Genomic DNA, 15,341 nt, shown 5'->3' with positions numbered 1-15,341 from the left:
TTTAAAATACTAGTTTCTATTTTACCTTCTCCGCATTTCAAGCAGAATTATTTAATCAACAACCGGATTAAAAAAAAAAAAAAAAACCCGGCTTTTCATCCCCCGGCCCTTCCTACGGCCTTTCTGTCACTCCTTACTACCTTTGCACCGGTACCGGAGAAAACCGAGGCAGTGGCTAGCTCCCCAGCGTCCCTGGAGCCCGCTCGCGGCCGGGACCAGCTTCCGGTCCGAGTCCGTGCAGCGTCCCCGCTTCGCCCCGCCCCCACGAGCCGAGACTGGTCGGAACTTTCCCGCGAAACCGCGGGAGCGCGCAGGCGGCTCACCAGGCCCCAGAGTGCACTGCGGGACGTGCGCGCGCGCGTTGCTCCATTGTCGAGCGACCGCGGGAAAATTCCAAAAAAACAAAAAAAAAATACAACCCAATACGAGGCAAAGCCACACTTTCAAGCCACATAATTCGGGCGGCGGCTTCCTTTCCACCAATGCCCAAACTGCTGAGACAGCTCTGGCGAGGACCACCCGGTAAGAGAGGCCGCAGGACGAAAACTAAAGGCTGCTTTCTTCGGGGGTCTGGCCGACACGTCAGCCTCGGGGAGGGAAGGGGGAGAGAGAAGGGAAGGTTCGCGAGAACGTCCGCCGCGGCCCTGGCCTCGAGGTGGGTGAGTGGGCTTCCCGCCGCGCGGAGGGGCTGAGGAGGTGAGGGGTGTAGGACAGCGCCAACCCGCGGAGGGGCGGGGCCAGGTGGGCGGAGCTTCCAACGAAGGGCGTGGCATTGGGCGGGGCGGGATCAAGGGGTGGAGCTAGCGGAGGGGTCACGCGGGAGGGAAGCCCCTGAGCGGTGGGAGCTGGGAGTTGGTGTTTTGGTTCTTTTTGTTCATTGAGCGCAGACAGCTAGATCTTCTTAAAATGAGAAGAGCAAAGGTGAATTTCTTTTGCCTCGAGTCCTTGCGAGCTGTGAAAAAGCTCCCTTCTTTTAATCCGTCCTCCTTTAAAGCTGGCCGCATCCTCTCCGCTCCCTGCCATCTAGGCGCTGGGAGGGGGCGAGGTCCAGTTAAGGAAGCCTCGAGCGCTGCGGTTCCCCTCCCGCCTTCCAGGGCTCTCATCCCCGGAGGGAGGGCTCCGAAGACGACTGTCTCCCCACTACTCTGAACGCCAGGCCGGAGCGTGCCGATTGCTCATGAGGGAGACTTCTTTGGGTGGTGTTTGTGTGTTGGGTTGTTTTGTATTTTTTGGTTGGGCGCATTTACAACTACCAGCCTTTTATGGTCGTGTTGTATAGGCTTGAGCTCTGCAGGGAAAAAGGTTTGAAGTTTTTACAACATAAGAAGTTTGAGACCAGAATTTTAAGTAAAGAGGCCGAAGAATTTCGAAGCAGTGGCCTGCAAATGCCTGGGCTTTTGCCCTAATCTGAAACTGCTGGAAAGCTCGTGGGCCCTGGTTTTATTCTAGCCTGTGCCTCATTTAATGCATCTTAACTGTGATGTGACTGACTTACCATTTCTCAAATGAGCAGAGCACTGTTGGGCCACCCAGCTTCAGGTATTTATGGATGTCACTCACCTTCAGTGATAGGCAGCTCAGAGCATTTTCTCATTCCTCAGCAGTTCCTCAAGGGGGTGGCAAGGTTGTTACTAATGATAGAATTCATACCATGTGTTGGGACCATTTATTATATAAGCTTAGATGGGAAACATATTCATTGTGACTTTGTCCGTGAAACTTAAATTGATGTTTCAGTGTAATGTACAGCTTCCCATGGATATAAGCACTTATACGTTAGACACAAGAAAGGCTGATTCAGAAAAGAATTTGCTTTCCCTAGCTAATATCAATGCCCTCTGCCTCCTAGAGTATATGTTAGATATACTTCATTGGAATTGGATTAGTTATACTTTGGCACATTATACCTTTGAATTCTTTCTGTCTTTATTCAGTCCTTTTCTCCTTGTTTCCTGAAAAACTTTCACTGAGGTCTCAGAAAAGAAAGGCAAACTCTGAATTGGTATTTTTTGTTCTGTCTAATAAAAAGCAATTAACGTGATTGATTGACTAAATGTGAAAGATGTGTTGCTGCTTGTATATGAAACTCTGCATGTATATTTTTAAATAAATGGTATTTTTAACCAATTCCACATTTCAGCAAGTAGTTCCAGTAACAATTATACAAATTTCTATTTATGAAAACCAGCTACACAGAGGCCAGCCTGGCCAGTAAAAAGCTGGATGGGTTATTTAGGCTGCAGAGAGAGCCAAAGAAATCTCATGTGTGGTACTTCCAAGTTGGTAGTAGTAATGCCTCAAATCAGGCTAGAAATCAGCACCAAATGGATTTTTAAAATTGTGTTTTAGACGAGGGTATGTATGTTCTCTGTTCTTGTCTTGAATGACTGACTTGTTTATGGAAAAAAAAAAACCTATAGGAGAAACAGATTGAGTTTTCAGCATTTTAATAAACATACACTGAAGTGGAGAAGTGAAAATTTATAAATTCATCAGAGAAGTTAGAAACAACGCAAATCTTGAGTGTTTCATTTTTTATTAAATACCAGTTTGTTTTTTTTTTTTTTGACTTGGTTGAGAAAGAACCTTACAAAGGTATTTGGTCTATTCTCTTAGATGCTCCCTAGATTCTGCTGGCTATGTAGAAATTAGTTCCCTGTTAAGATTTTTAATGTAGAAGAATCTATAATCTTCCTCGATGATCTCTTTTGTAGTTATAAGAAGGCAAAGTTCAAATGGGAATCGCCTTTTTGAGACAATGTGTTCCGCTTCTAAACAGTTAAGTGATATTTACTCCTTTCAATTTATGGAATTGTACAGTGATCACCACAATTCAGTTGTACGACTTTCGCATCACTGCAACAAGTTGACCCGTGCAAGTTTGTAGTCAATCCCAGCTCCCACCCTCAGCCCCGGACAGCCATTGGTCTTCTTTCTTTCTCAGTAGATTAGCCTTTTCTGGACATTTCATATAATGGAATCATAAAATATGTGGTTTTTTGTGTCTGGCTCTTCTTTCACTTCCCATAATGTTTTTTGAGATTCATCTGTGTTGTAACATGTATCAGTAGTTTGTTCTTGTTTTTTGCTGAATAGTATCCCCTTGTATGAATATACCACATTCTGCTTATCTATTCATCAGTTGATGGGCATTTGGGTTGTTTACACTTTTTGACTATTGTGAATAATGCTGTTGTGAACTCTTGTGTGCAACCCTTCATTTCAACATATGTTTTCATTTTTCTTGTAAACATACCTATGAATGGGATGGCTGAGTTGTATAGTAAGTTTAGGGAGCCCTGTTGGGGCAGTGGTTAAAATGCTTGGCTGCTAACCAAAAGGTTGGCAGTTCAAACCCACCAGCTGCTGTTCAGGAGAAAGATGTGGCAGTCTGCTTCTGTAAAGATTACATCCTTGGAAACTGTATGGGGCAGTTTTACTGTGTCCTACAGGGTCTCTATGAGTTGGAATCAACTCGATGGCAATGGGTTTTTTTTTTTTTACCAGAAAGGTATGAAGGTTCCAATTTTTCCACATCTTTGCCAACACTTGTTATTGTGTCTTTTTTTTTTTTTTTATCTTATTGTATCTTTTATTGTTATCATTTATTATAGTCATTATAGTGGATATGGAGTGGTGTATTGTTGTGGTTTGAACTTGCATTTTCATATTGGCTAATGAGGCTGAACATATTTTCATGTGCTTATTGGCCATTCCTACATCTTCTTTAAAATATCTGTTCAAATCTTTTGCCCATTTTTTGATTGGGTTGTTTGTCTTCTTCTTATTACACCCTAAGAATTCTTTGTATATTCTAGATATGAATACATTATTGAATACATGATTTGGAAATAATTTCTCCTAGTTAGGTGCTTGACTTTTCATTTTTTTTTTGATAGTTTTTTTTTTTTTAGAGCAGTTTGAGGTTTACAGAAAAGTTGCTCAGAAAGTAGAATTCCCATATACCCCCTTTCCCACATGCATATGGCTCTCCTTTTATTAATATTTTGCATTGCGTGGTGCATTGGTTACAATTGATGAACCAAATTTGGTAGGTTGTTACTAAAAAAAAAAAACTAAAGTTCATGAGAAAACACAGTTTTGACAAATGTATGTCACGTATCACCCTCACAGTATTATGTAAAATAGTTTCACTGTCTGTAAAACGTCCTGTGCTTCACCCATTCCTTCCTTCCTCTTTCCCCCTGAATCCTGGCAATCACTGATCTTTTTACTGTCTCTATATAGTTTTCCCTTTTCCAGAATGTCATGTAGTTGGAATTATACAGTATACAGTTTATGCTTTCACTTGGCAATTTACATTTAAGGTTCCTCCAAGGCTTTTCATGCCTTGCTAGCTCATTTGTGGCACAGTGGTTAAGAGCTCATCTGCAAACCAAAAGATTAGCGGTTTGAACCCATGGGAGAAAGATGTGCCAGTCTGCTTCTATACAGATTCACAGCCTTGGACATCCTATGGGGGCATTTCTACTCTGTGCTTTAGGGTCTCTGTGAGTTGGAATTGACTCCATGGCAATGGATTTGGGCTTGGTTTGGTTAATACTTCATTAAGGAATGCTGGTGGTGCAGTGATTAAGCACTCAGCTGTGGTTGGGACCTGCCACATGCTTCGCTGGAGAAAGATGTGGCAGTCTGTTTCAGTAAAGACTATAGCCTTGAAAACACTTTGGGGCGGTTCTACTCTGTGCTATGGAGCCTCTAAGCATTGGAATCGACTCACCAGCAAGGATTTTGGTACTACTCCATTGTATGGATGTACCACTTTTTGTTTATCTGTTCATGTGTTGAAGGACATTTTGATTGCTTTTAATTTTTCACAGTTATGAATAAAAATTCTGTAAACACTTGAGCGCAGTTTTTTGTGTGAAAAGAGTTTTCAATTCATTTGGGTAAATACGTAGGAACACAATTGCTGGATCATATGTTAAGCCTATGTTTAGCTTTGTAAGAAACTGCCAGACTGGCTTTTAAAGTGGTTATACTATTTTGCGTTCCCACTAGCATTGAATGAGAGTTCCTATTTGCTGCACACTCGTGCCAGAATATGGTGTCGTGGTGTCTTTTGAGGCGCAAAAGTTTTTAGTTTTGAGGAAGTTCAGTCTCTTCATTTTCGGCTTTTATAGATCATACTTTTGGTGTCCTATCCAAAAACTCTCCGCCTAAAATTTTCTCATGTTTTTTTTCCAATGACATTTTATTGTGTGTTCTGTGAAAGTTTACACAGCACATTAGGTTCCCATTTAACAATTACTACACAGATTGTTCAGCGACATTGTATACATTTTTTACAATGTGTATACATTCTCATCGATTCTGTTCCAGATGTACTGTTTCCGGTAATCTAGTTTCCCTGTTTCCTTACACTTCCATCTTTGCTTTAGAGTAATTGTTGACTCTTTGGACTCATATAGATGATTCTTTAAAGGTGGGCAGTACTCATGGGTGATATTTTTAATATTATGAGCTAATATGCTGTTTAGCTAACAGGTGACTTCAGGGCATAGTAGTTTTGGTTTAAGGTTTAAAGAGTATCTAAGGGTGATAGCTAACCAAAGGGTCGGCAGTTCAAATCCGCCAGGCACTCCTTGAAAACTGTGTGGTACATTTCTACTCTGTCCTATAGGGTTGCTATGAGTTGGAATCGACTTGACGGCACTGGGTTTGGTTTTTGGTTTTAACGGTGATAGTCTCAGGGAGTCCTCTAGTCTCAACTGGTCCAGTAAGTCTGACTTTTTAAGAATTTGAGCTCTGTGTTTTTCTCCCATTCGATCAGAGTTCATCTGTTGTGGCTCTGATCAGAACAGTTGGTAGTGGTAGCATGGTACTATCTAGTTTTTCTGGTCTCAGGGTAGATGGGGCTGAGATTCATGTAGACTGTTAGTCCTGTAGACTAGTTTCTTCTCAGGGTTTTTGGTTTCCTTCTTTCTGTTTTGCTCCGAGTGAGTAGAGACTGATAGTTGTATTTTAGATGGCTGCTTGCAAGTTTTTAAGACCCCAGACACTACTCATCAATCTAGGATGTAGAACATAAATCTTATGAGCTATATTATGCCAATTGAGTGAGCTGTCCCATGAGACAATGGTCCTAAACCTTCAAACCCAGAAAACCAATCTTGCAAGGTGTCTGCTATGTCTAAGAAGTATCTGTACCTGTATCCCCTATGTGGTTCATTGTATATATGAATGTACATGTATGCACACACGTACATGTATATACACATATATATGTTATTGCTATTATTGGGTACCATTGAGTTGGTTTTGACTTAGAGTGACACCATGCACAACAGAACGAAGCATTGCCTGGTCCTGCGCAACCCTCACAATTGTTGCTGTGTTTGAGCCCATGGTTCAAGCCACTGCATCATCTCGTTGAGGGTCTTCTTCTTTTTTGCTGGTCCTCCACTTTACCAAGCATAATGTCCTCCAGTTTGTTCTCTTCTGTTAACAGGTCCAAAGCATGTGAGATGAAGTCTCGCCATCCTTGCTTCTAAGGAGCATTCTGGCTGTATTTCTTCTAAGACAGATTTGTTTCGTTCTTTTGGCAGTCCATGGTACATGCATTATTCTTCACCAACACCATAATTCAAGTGCATCAAAGTGCACACATATACACACATACATATATGCATGTGTGTATACATATGTAACCATACACATTTTATGTTGCTTGTTCTCATGTTTTTTTTTTTAAAAGAAATTTTATAGTTTTTTTGTTGTTAGGTACTGTCGAGTTAGTTCTGACTCATAGCAACCCCATGGGGTGCACAACAAAACAAAACACTGCCTGGTCCTGTGCTATCCTCACAATTGTTGCCGTGTTTTAGCCCATTGTTGCAGCCACTGTGTCAGTCCATCCCGTTGAGGGTCTTCCTCTCTTTTGCTGACACACTGCCAAGCATGATGTCCTTCTCTGAGGACTGAACCCTCCTGATAACATGTCCAAAGTAGGGGAGATGAAGTCTCTCCATCCTTGCTTCTAAGGAGCATTCTGGCTATACTTCTTCCAAGACAGATTGGTTTGTTCTTCTGGCAGCCCATGGGATATTGAGTGTTCTTCACCAGCACCGTAATTCAAAGGCATCAATCCTTCTTTGCTGTTCTTTATTCGCTGTCCAGCTTTCGCATGCATGTGAGGAGATTGAAAATACCATGATTTGGGTCAGGCACAGCTTAGTCCTCAAGGAGACATCTTTACTTTTTTAAAAGAGGTCTTTTGCAGCAAATTTGCCCTTTGCAATATATTGTTTGATTTCTTGACTGCTGCTTCCATGGGCATTTTAGATCTTATATTTTGGTCCATGATCAATTTTGAATTAATTTTTGGGAATGATATGAGGTATAGGTCTAAATCTTTTTGAATGTGGCTATCTGGTTGTCCCAGGACCATCTATTGAAAAGATTGTCAATATTGAGTCTTTCAATTTGTGAAAATGGAATGTCTTTCCATTTGCTTAGATCTTTGTCTCAGTTGTGCTTTGTAATTTTCGGTGTGTAAGTCTTGCCTGTCTTAAATTTATTTTGAAGTCTTTTTTTTTTTAATGCTGTTATTAATGGCATTGTTTTCAAAATTTTATTTTTGGATTTTTGGTTACTAGTGTATAAAAATACAGTTGAATTTTGTGTATTGATCTTATATCCTTGCAACCTTGCTGGGTGTTACTAGCAGTCCCCCCTCCCCCCCGCCTACCCCTTTGGTGAATTCCTTAGGATTTTCTACATACAGCATCATGTAATCTGTGAGTAAAGACAGTTGTGCTTCTTCCTTTCCATCTGGATGCCTTGTATTTCTTTTTTCGCCTAGTTGCATTGGCTGTTGGCTAGAACCTTGCTGAATAGGAGTGGGGAGCACGGACATCCTTGCCTTGGATGGCCTCCTGATCTCAGGAGGAAGGCAGTTAATCTTTCCCCATTACGTGTGACATTAACTGTAAGTTTTTCATAAATGCCGTCTGTCAGATTGAGGAACTTTCCTTCTCTTCTTAGATTTTTGACCATTCTTTTTTTTTTACCATAATTAATTTGAATTTTATCAGCTTTGGTTCTTGTTATGGATTGAATTGTGTCCCACAAAGGTTATGTTGAAGTTCTAACCCCTGCACTTGTAAATACGACCCTGTTTGGAAATAGAGCTTTTCTCGTGTCATGTTAATAAGGTCATACAGGAGTAGGATGGGGTCCTAAGCCTAATCCCTTCTGAGTGGCGTTTTATAAAAAGGGAGAACAGATGTGGAGAGACAGACACACAGGGGGAAGACAGACCCTATGTGATGACAGAGGTAGACACATCTCTAAGCAACAAAGGAACACCAGGGATTGCTGTTAGCCACCAGGAAGTAGGAGCGAGGCCCCCAGACAGGCTGAGATCCTGACTTGGACTTTAAGCCTCCAGAGCTGTGAGAGAATAAATTTCTGTTTTTTAAAGTTACTCACTTTGTGGTAATTTTATTAAGGCTGCCCTAGAAAACTGACATTTTGTTCCTTTATTCTATTAATATGATTTATTACATTACTTGATTTTGGAATATTATACTAACCTTGGCTTCTTGGAATAAATCCCACTTGGTCATGGTGTATAATCCTTTTTATATGTTGCTGGATTTAGTTTAGTAATATTTTGTTGAGGATAATTGTGTCTGTGTTCATGATACATGTTGGTGGGTAATCTTTTTGTGTATGTGATGTCTTTGTCTATCTTTGGTGTTTTGGTAATAGTGGCCTCTTAGAATGAGGTGGGAAGTGTTTCCTCATCCTAAATTTTTTGAAAGACTTTGTGAAGGTTTGGTTTTATTTTTTCTTTAAATATGTGATAGAATTCACCCATGAAGCCATCTGTGCCTGTATTTTTTTTTTTTTTTTTTGCTTGTTATAGGTCTATTCAGATTTTCTATTTCTTTCTGAATCAGTTTTGATAATTTGTTTCTTTTTTGTTCATTTTTTCCAGTTGAGTAATTTGTTGGCATAGAAGTCATTCAGAGTTTTCCCTTATAATCCTTTTTGTATCTATAGAGTTGGTAATGACAGCCTTTATTTCATTTCTGATTTTGACAGTTTGTCCCTTCTCTCTCTTTTCATGGTCAGTCTACTACAGGTTCATTGATTTTGTTGATCTTTTCAAAGATCCAATTTTTTGCTTTATTGATTTTATCTGTTGTGTTTCTATTTTTATTTTAATTAACTTAAAAAACAATGTTATTGTGTTTTAGTTGAAAGCTTACAGCGCAAATTAGTTTTTCATGCAAAAATTTTATGCACAAATTGCTCTGTAATATGAGTTCCAGTCCCTGCAGCGTGTCAGCCCTCTCCCTGCTCCCTGGGTTCTCATTGTCTATTCATACAGTTTACCTGTCCCTTCCCGCCTTCTCGTCTTTGCTTTTGAGTAGTTGTCATCCATTGGGTCTCACATAATTGATTGAACTAAGAAGCACATTACTCCCTTATATTATTGTTTGTTTTATAGGCCTGTCTAAACTTTGGGAGTGGCTTCAGTTCTGCATTAACAGGGTCTCTGGGTGCCATAGTCTTGGGAGTTTCTCCAGTCTCTGTCAAACCAGTAAGTCTGGCCTTATTTTCTGAATTTGAATTTTGTTCTGTATTTTTCTCCCGCTCTGCCCAGGACGCTTTACTGTAATCCTGTCAGAGTGGTTGTTGGTGGTAGCCCAGCACCATCTAGTTCTTCTGGGCTCAGGCTGGTGGAGGCTGTGGTTCGTGTGGTCCATTAGTCTTCTGGACTAATCTTTTCCTTGCGTCTTTGGTTTTTTTCATTCTCCTTTGCTCTGAACGGAATGGGACCAATAGATGTATCTTAGATGGCTTCTTGCAAGCTTTTAAGACCCCAGATGCTACTCACCAAAGTGGGATGTAGAACGTTGTCTTTATGAACTATGTTACGCCAATTGACCTAGGCCCCCTAGACCATGGTCCTCAGCCCTCAGCCCCAGTAACTCACTCCCTCAAGGTGTTTGGATGTATGTAGGAAGCTTCTAAGACTTTGCCTTGGTCAAGTTGTGCTGACTTTCCTAAGTTAACGGTTGTCTTCTCTCTAGTTGGTGACTTCCCTTCTTCCCCTCCCGTCCCTCATAGCTGTCAAAGATAATTTTTTTCTGTGTGTAAACCTTTTTTTTTTGGTTTTTATATTAGTGGTCTCATATAATATTTGCCTTTTTGTGGTGGACTTATTTCACTCAGTATAATGCCCTCCAGATTCACCCATGTTGTGAGAAGTTTTGCAGATTCATCATTGTTCTTCATTGTTGTGTAGTATTCTGTTGTGTGTATGTACCATAATTTGTTTATGCATTCATCTGTTGATGGGCACTTAGGTTGTTTCCGTCTTTTTGCTGTTTTGAATAATGCTGTAGTTGTATGGGTGCACGTATTTGTGTGATGGCTCTTATTTCTCTAGGACATATTCCTTGGAGTGGGATTGCTGGATCTCATGGTATTTCTGTTTCTAACTTTCTAAGGAGGCACTATATCGTTTTCCATAGTAGTTGTACCATTTTACATTCCCACCAGCAGTTTTATAAGAGTTCCAATTTGTCTGCAACCTCTCCAACATTTGTTATTTTCTTTTTTTGGTTAGTGCCATTAATGTCAGGTTAGATGGTATCTCATTATAGTTTTGATTCGCATTCCTCTATGATCACGAGCATTTCCTTATGTGTGTCCTTTAGCTGCCTGAATGTCCTCTTTGGTGAAGTGCGTGCTCATATCTTTTGCCCATTTTTAAACCGGATTATTTGTCTTTTTGTTGGTGAGGTGTTGTAGTAGACTCTAAGTTTTAGAGATCAGACCCTTGTCAGATATGTCATAGCCAAAAATTTTTTCCCAGTCTGTAGGTTCTCTGTTTTACGCTTTTGGTGGTCTTTTGATGAGCATACGCGTTTAATCTTTAGGAGCTCCCAGTTACTTATTTTATTTTCTAGTGTTTGTACATTGTTAGTTATGGTTTGTATTTCATTAGTTTCTGCTTTGATGTTTATTATGTTCTTCCCTCTTTTTGCTTTGGGTTTAGGTTGCTCTTCTTTTTGTAGTTTATTAAGGTGGAAGCTTATTATTGATTGAAGATCTTTATTCTTTTCAAATATCACTGCCAAAAGTTAAGACTTTCTCTTTAAGCACTGCTTAAGCTGCATCTCACAAATTTTCATATGTTGTGGTCCAATGAATTACTTAATACGCCCGCTCCTCATTTATCGACATGGTTAGGTTCCAAAGACTAGCTCACTATGCAAAAATCGGTGTTATACAAAAATGGAGATGACTACAGCAGATCACAAAATAGAGGATGACTACATCATTATATAACTGCCAGATCACATCATTATGTAATTTCCAAATTGTATCATTGCGTAACTACCAAGTTACATCATTAAATAACTGCCAGACCACTGGGAATTATGGCCGAGTCAAGTGGACACATAATCTTAACCATCACAGCCAGCACTACCCGCGCCTCATGCCTTGGTGTTCCTTACTGCCAGACATACATTGTTAATGCAGAAAATAAGTAGTAGGATAGTAGATTTTCTCTCTCTCTTTTTTTTTAATTGTCCTTTAGGTGAAAGTTTACAGCTCAAGTTAATTTCTCATTCAAAAATAGGATAGTAGTTTTTTACTATTATCATAAATGCAAAGTGTCAAATAACAAGATAGTCGATAAGTGAAGAGTATGTGTATGGCCCTTCTATCCATGGTCTCGTGACTCCCACAAAATCACTGGATGGGACTATGCAAATAAGGCATATGGAACCCTAATGAGGGGATTGGTCTGTTTTGTCATTCTGCTAGACTGAAAGGGAGCCAGTCCCAGAGGCAAAAAGGGGCCCTCACTACCATCAAGAAGAGCTGGGAGGAGCAAGGGCGGGGGTTTGGGGACTATGGCTTCAGGGGACATCTAAGTCAATTGGCAAAATGAATTCTATTAAGAAAACATTCTGCATCCCACTTTGAAGTGTGGCGTCTGGGGTCTGAAATGCTAACAAGCGGCCATCTAAGATGCATTAATTGGTCTCAACCCACCTGGATCAAAGGAGAATGAAGAACACCAAGGTCACAAGGTAATTATGAGCCCAAGAGACAGAAAGGGCCACATGAACTAGAGACTTACATCATCCTGAGACCAGAAGAACTAGATGATACCCAGCCACAACCGACGACTGCCCTGACAGGGAGCACAACAGAGAACCCGTGAGGGAGCAGGAGAACAGTGGGATGCAGACCCCAATTTCTCATAAAAAGACCAGACTTAATGGTCTGACTAAGACTAGAAGAATCCTGGTGGTCATGGTCCCCAAACCTTCTGTTGGCCCAGGACAGGAACCATTCCCAAAGACAACTCATCAGACATGGATTGGACTGGACAGTGGGTTGGAGAAAGATGCTGATGAGGAGTGAGCTACTTGTATCAGGTGGACACTTGAGACTATGTTGGCATCTCCTGTCTAGAGGGGAGATGGGAGGGTAGAGGGGATTAGAAACTGGCAAAACAGTCATGAAAGTAGTGACTGGAAGGAGGGAGCGGGCTGACTCATTAGGGGGAGAGTAAGTGGGAGTATGTAGTAAGGTATATGTAAGTTTATATGTGAGAGACTGATTTGATTTGTAAACTTTCACTTAAAGCACAATAAAAATTATTTAAAAAAAAAAGAGCTAGGAGTGGAATGCATCCTTTGGACCTAGGGTACCTGCGCTGAGAACTTCCTAGACCCAGGAGACAGAGAGAGCTGTAACACCAAGGACGGTGGGAAGTGGAGGCAGAGAAAAGGCAGCAGCAGAACAGGAGACCAGCAGGAGATGATGTGCAAGCCACAGAATGAGGCTGTGGCTACAGTGGGTGTACTGACCCCCTGAAGCAAAAAAGCTGAGTACCTTTGGGTAGAGGCTTGCTGGTGGAGTAGGGTGCCTCCAGGCACTTATTGGTGGAGCTAAGGAGCTTTGTAACATTTGCCTGAGCAGGGCAGAGGCCAGGCTGAGGGCCAAGGGCTGAGGGCCTAGAGAGAGGCCTTCCTGCGGGTACGGCTGAGAAGAAGTTGCCCTGATCGAAGAACTGTATCTTGAGTTGTACCTGATCCTGAATTGTAACCTGTTATTTCCCTGATAAACCCCATAACTGGAGTATAGTTGTGAGTTTTGGGTGACCATCGCAATGAATTATCGAATCCAGCAGAGGAGAAGAAAGTGCCATGGGAGGGACAGCTGGTGTCAGAATTGGTAAAATGGTTGGAGAGAGGAGGTATGTCTGACCTCCACCTCATGGGAGTCAGCCCAGGGCTGATGTTGATGGTGATTCCCCTCCCCACTCGTGAAGTCTGAGGAGTTCTGACGGCACTATGCCATTTTTACAGTTGTGTGTTGTTCAAGCAGCCAGTTTAAGACATTTCTGACTTCCTTTGTGATTTCTCTTTTGACCTACAGGTCATTTAGAATCGTGTTGTTTAATTTCCAACATTTTGGTATTTTGTCCATTTCTACTGATTTCTAAATTTAGTTTTGTTGTGTTAGGGCATGACTTTTTAAGATTTATTAAGTCTTATTATTTTGGCTCCACAACAATAAAACAATTCTATATTTCTGCCTGACAAGATAGAGCTATTCTCCCTAAAAGTGAAGAAGTGTTTCCCTTTTTCCGATATAAGCAGATTTACAGTCCCAAGAGTTGTCGCATTCATTGCTGACTATATTGCTTCTCAAATTTGATCATAATCCCACTGAATGTTCTGTTCTCTGACGACTGAATTGTAAAGTTAACTTCCAACAACTTGTATGCCATAGAAATAGGAAGGAGAGAGAAGAGACTGGTTAGCATATATAAATAAACACATGCATGTAAGAAGCAAGTAGAAAATATGCAAAGCGACTGCAATCCTTAGTTCTGTAATTAGCCGCAAGGCCAAAATTGGTATCTGTGGCTTTCTTCTCCCACTGCTGATTCCGTATTTCTTTTGTCCTCTGCCAGAGGAGTTTTTTTACCTGGTGAATGATCAAGCCTTCATTCCTGAAGGTTCTGAGCTCTCAGTTGTGCTGTCTGGTTTTGGTTGCTCTAGTTTTCCGTTCGACTTTACTTTCCGAGCAAGAAAGTACTAATTGGGATGTCAGGGTTACAGACAAGGCTCTCCTTGCCTCCATTATGTGGAAGCAACCAAATTTCCCTTTCCCCAATTGAGATTAATCCCTCTTTATTGCATGTTGGTTTGCTGACATAAGGAGCCCAAAATATCCAGATGGTAGTCTTATCTTCAAATGTAGTGAAGGCATTGTGTCCCTCAAGCCTTCTTTGGGAATTAAAACCTGCACACCAGCTGCGTTAGTTTCCTAGGCCTGCCATATCAAATTACCACAAACTTGGTGACAGAAATGTATTCACTTACATTGTGGGGACCAGAAATCTGAAATATCAAGGTGTTGGCAGGGTTGGTTCCTTATGTGAGCTCTGAGGGGGAATCTCTTTCGTGTCTCCCTCCGAACTTCTCGGTGCCTGCTGACAATCCTTGGTGGGAGGGGAGGAGGAAAGGAATTGGCACTGTGATCAGCATTATGGCAGCCAGTGGGTAAGGCCCCCAGGTGACCTGACTTTACATCTGTCTGACTCAGTTTCTCCTTACCTTTCACCTCAGGTTTTTCATCTTTCCAATTTCTGGGACAGTTGTTTTTCTCATTTTGCTCTAGAAGCCCAATACTGATTTTCGTAATACAGAATACGTATGTCATATAAAAGAAACCCTGGTGGTGCAGTGGTTAAAGCACTTGGCTGCTAACGAAAGGTCAGTGATTTGAATCCACCAGCCATTCCGCTTCAGGAAAATTGACCCCACTTCTTACTCCAGGGGTGAACTCTAACTGGATCAAAATAATCCGTCTACTGCTCTGCCGCAGTCATTGGTTCAGGGATAGACATAAACTTAAGTCCAGTCCGAGTACATCCCAAGCCTCTTACTTGGAACGCTGGAACTGAAGTGTGTACTCTCTTTTTGAGTAGTATGTTGTGGAATATCACACCTGAGCTTCCAGACTAACACAGACTAGGAAGAAAGGCCTGGTGATCTATTTCTGAAAAATCAACTAATGAACACCCCATAGTATCACAATGATCTGATCCCATTGTGCATGGGGTTGCCATGAGTTGGAGGCCGACTTGAAGACAGCAGACAGCAACAGCAAATAACATTGTTCTCCCCCATATTTCCCAGTTCACTTGTACCTAGGCAGGGCCATGTGACAGTTCTAGCCAATAGGCTTTAAGCAGGTTATTTCCAGGTAGAAGCATTTAGGAGCTGGATAACAACCTTTTAGTTCTCTCTTCTCTATATGATGGTGAT

At 41.3% G+C, this 15,341-nt stretch overlaps 1 protein-coding gene across 2 annotated transcripts in view; it reads left to right on the top strand.

Moving 5' to 3' along the window:
- Positions 1 to 354: 354 nt before the first annotated feature.
- FANCC (FA complementation group C) overlaps positions 355 to 15,341 on the top strand; it is a 304,040-nt gene continuing 289,053 nt past the window's right edge. For both annotated transcript variants that reach the window (XM_049895534.1, XM_049895535.1), the window contains exon 1: positions 355 to 522. The gene's annotated coding sequence lies outside the window, so the exon portion shown is untranslated. The remainder of the gene's footprint in view (positions 523 to 15,341) is intronic.

This window comes from Elephas maximus, chromosome 9, assembly GCF_024166365.1.
Source record: "Elephas maximus indicus isolate mEleMax1 chromosome 9, mEleMax1 primary haplotype, whole genome shotgun sequence".
In the NCBI taxonomy this organism is placed as follows: Eukaryota; Metazoa; Chordata; class Mammalia; order Proboscidea; family Elephantidae; genus Elephas; species Elephas maximus.
This window is presented reverse-complemented; position numbering and strand designations above follow the sequence as displayed.